We start from the raw sequence: 3,560 nt of genomic DNA, 5'->3' as shown, positions 1-3,560 counted from the left end.
ATGCCATGTGATTGAAGACAATGGAAAACTACAAAAAAATGAAAAAAAAAAAACAAACGATTAAAACACAACTGCTAATGGGCCAGACCCTTTGCGAATGAAAGTTGGGATCACCCTATGATATAATGAACCATGACCAGCTGAGGTACTTGCTGAGGCAAAGGAATATGCAATGGATAGTGGGAGAAGATAGCTACAAATAATAGCTATAACCATGTTGTTCAGTTACAGAAATGAAGACTGTAATTGTGTATTTCTTCTTCATTTGGTTATGAATATGTTTGTGTGTGTATATCATAGATAGTGTATTATATAATATATTATACATTAATGCATGTATTTAAATATGCATATATGTGCTAGATATGTTTGTGTGTGTATACATGTTTGTGTATATATATGTATGTGTACATGTGTATATCAATTGTCTTTGCTTTTTTCCCTCTCTTATCCCCATCTCATCTAACATACAATTTATTAATAACATAAACTTTTATATCACAGCATTTAAGTTACAGTATATCAGGGAGGAGAGTGAACATCACTTAAGGACTCTTCATTCCCTTCAGAGGAAATGATTAGTGTATTTTAGGTTGTATGAAGGATAGTTCCATTTTCTTATTTGACGTATGACTTTAAGGCTTCTATTTGGAGGCTAAGTTGGTTAAGGAGATGTGTTTGGGTGCCAAGGTGACAAGGAGTGGACTGTGATGGTTAGTTTTTGTGTGCCAACTTGGGCAGACCAGTTATTCAACCTGGTACCCAGTTATACAATCAAACACTAATATTAGTGTTGCTGTGGAGGTATTTTGCAGGTATGGCTAATATCTACAATCAGTTGACTTTAAGTAAATGAGATTATTCTAGATAATGTGGGTGGGACTCATGCAAACAATTGAAAGGCCTTGAATGCAAACTCAGGCAATTTCTCTGATAAAGAACACCTGCTTCAAGACTGCAGGACCAATTCTTACATCATTTCCAGGCTTCTAGCCTATCCTTTAGATTTCAGACTTGCCAGCTCCCACAGTAGTGTGAGGCAATTCCTTGATATTAATCTCAGTGTATGTATCCAGATGTATAGGTATTGAACTGGTTCTGTTGTCTGGAGGATCTTGACTGATACAATAGTGAATGCCAGTGAGATTTATGATTTTACTATGCAGAATTATTGTGACAATAACTGACAAAAAGAGCATGTCTCTAAGTATTTCTGAAAATCTGAAAGCACAACTAGTAAGTACCACCAATTTCAATATCATGAGTTTCAAAATATATTATATACCAGATATTCCTAAGTTATACTATAAAAAATATGAGAAAAGCATTTCATTTTGCAGGGTCCATTAACAAAATAACAATATCTTATTGAAAATTTCAAACTTAATCTGTTTCTCAGAAAACAAAAATGCTTTTTTTTTCTAAAGACATATTCATCATCTCCATACTATTTTTTCCTATTCACATCAAAATTTTTAAGCCTTTCTTTGTATAATTGTTTTAAATAAATTGATTTGTATCAAGATATAATGCAAGAACAAATGTGTAATTTCCAAATGCTCTCATATCCATATCCAGAAATAAGGAAAAAAATAGTTTATTGATTTATTAGTATCTAGAATAGTTGCACTAGGAAAAAACAAAGCCTTTATGGAAATTAGTTTCTTAATATGTGATTAGTAGCAGATTTCATAACTTAAAACATGAAGATGAGAATAGCAATGCATAAATAGTTTGGATGAATAATAATAAAATTAATAATGATAAAATTACAGAATCACAATATTAAATGTGACCTACCTCATTTGTGATTCATGTAGATTCCCCATGACCAGTTCAGTGATAAGCCACACTGCATGGAAAAGTCCTAGCCTAAGGAAACCAATTTCTACTAGGGTTACATAAGTGCCCCCAACAAGTGATGAAAGCATGGTCCTTGCCCAAGAAAAGAGAAGGTGGAGATGAATATTTCTTGAGTGCTTACAGAGTGTACTACTTAAACGGCGTGGATCAACAGACTTGGCTTCTGTCCAGAGGTCTTGCCTCTTATGGTTCTAGTACCCAGAAATTAACACAAATTATTGTCTTCAACTATGCTGAGAGTAGCACCAATTCCTGTTGATTTAAAGTCATCTTTGTAACCAAAACAGGGAAAGCAAAATTAGACAAATACAGCCAAATTCATGCATGCTGCATATAAAATTTCAAAATGCTTCATTTGGCATGATGCTGATAAAATAAAAAGAATGTACCTAGACAACAGCACACACCCAGAAAAATGTTGAAATGGAAGACTGAGCTGGTAGTTACATACAATAGAATAGAAAACATTGGTACAAAATTATTTTGAACTTAAATTACTTAGAAAATTTCCAGAATGCTTTCCTTAATGAGTGTAAAAAAATTCTTTATAATACTCTGATTACTATGACAGTTCAGTTTACAGAAGGGAAAAATGTTATCTATTCATAGAATTTGCCCTAGGCAAAACTATGAAATATGCAAAATTGATCTTCTATCTTGTGTATCCCAAACTCAAACCCTGCATATACCGTCTCCAGATGCTTCTACATCTTCAGCTGGTGCCTGACTGTTTGCAAATTGATTAATTGGTCCCCCTCAAAATTGGTTAAAAAAATGGGATTGAAAATGACAGCTGCAGTCAGTCACTTGGGTTTTATTTTTAGTGAACGTTTAGTTCATTTAGGACCGTGTGCCTTGAGGCAACTACTTATGCATCTTTCATCTCTTTTTTTAGTTGAAGTATAATTTACATAAAGTATCCTATTACTTTCAGGTGTACATCTTAGTGATTTGATATTTTTATATATATGAAATGATCCTCACAATAAATCTAGTTACTATCTGTCACCCTGCAAAGTTACTAAAGTAATATTAACTCTTTACTATGCTGTACATTATATGCTCATGACTTATTTCTTAATAGTTGCAAGTTTGTACCTTTTAATCCCCTTCACCTATTTTGCACACCAACTCTACCTACTCTGGTATCCAACAGTTTCTTTTATTTATGAGTCTGTTTCTGTTTTGTTTTTTCTTTTAGACTCAACATGTAAGTGAAATCATATAATATTTGTCTTTCTCTGTCTGAATTATTTCACTTTGCATAATATGCTGTAGATGTATCTATGTTGTTGTAAATGGCAAGATTCCATTCTTGTTTATGGCTGAGTAGTATTCTATTACATACATACATACATATACATGTGTATCACATATATATATGTATATCACATGTATATAACACATCTTTTTTATCTGTTTATCAATGTACACTTAGGTGGCTGGCTTCCATACCTTAGCTATTATAAATAATGCTGCAAAGGACATAGGGGTGCATGTATCTTTTTTGTATTGGTGCTTTTGTTTTCTTTGGATAAATACCCGGAAGTGGAATTTATCGCAGATTTGTAAGGTAGTTCTATTTTTAATTTTTGGAGTAATCTGTATACTGTTTTCCACAGTGGCTGCACTAATTTACATTCCCATCAACAAAGTAGGAGGACTCCCTTTTCTCCACATCCTTGACCACACTTGTT

The sequence above is a fragment of the Ursus arctos genome, unplaced genomic scaffold (assembly GCF_023065955.2).
Source record: "Ursus arctos isolate Adak ecotype North America unplaced genomic scaffold, UrsArc2.0 scaffold_6, whole genome shotgun sequence".
Taxonomy (NCBI): Eukaryota; Metazoa; Chordata; class Mammalia; order Carnivora; family Ursidae; genus Ursus; species Ursus arctos.
The sequence above is the reverse complement of the archived record's forward strand: the minus strand, read 5'-3'. Positions refer to the sequence as shown.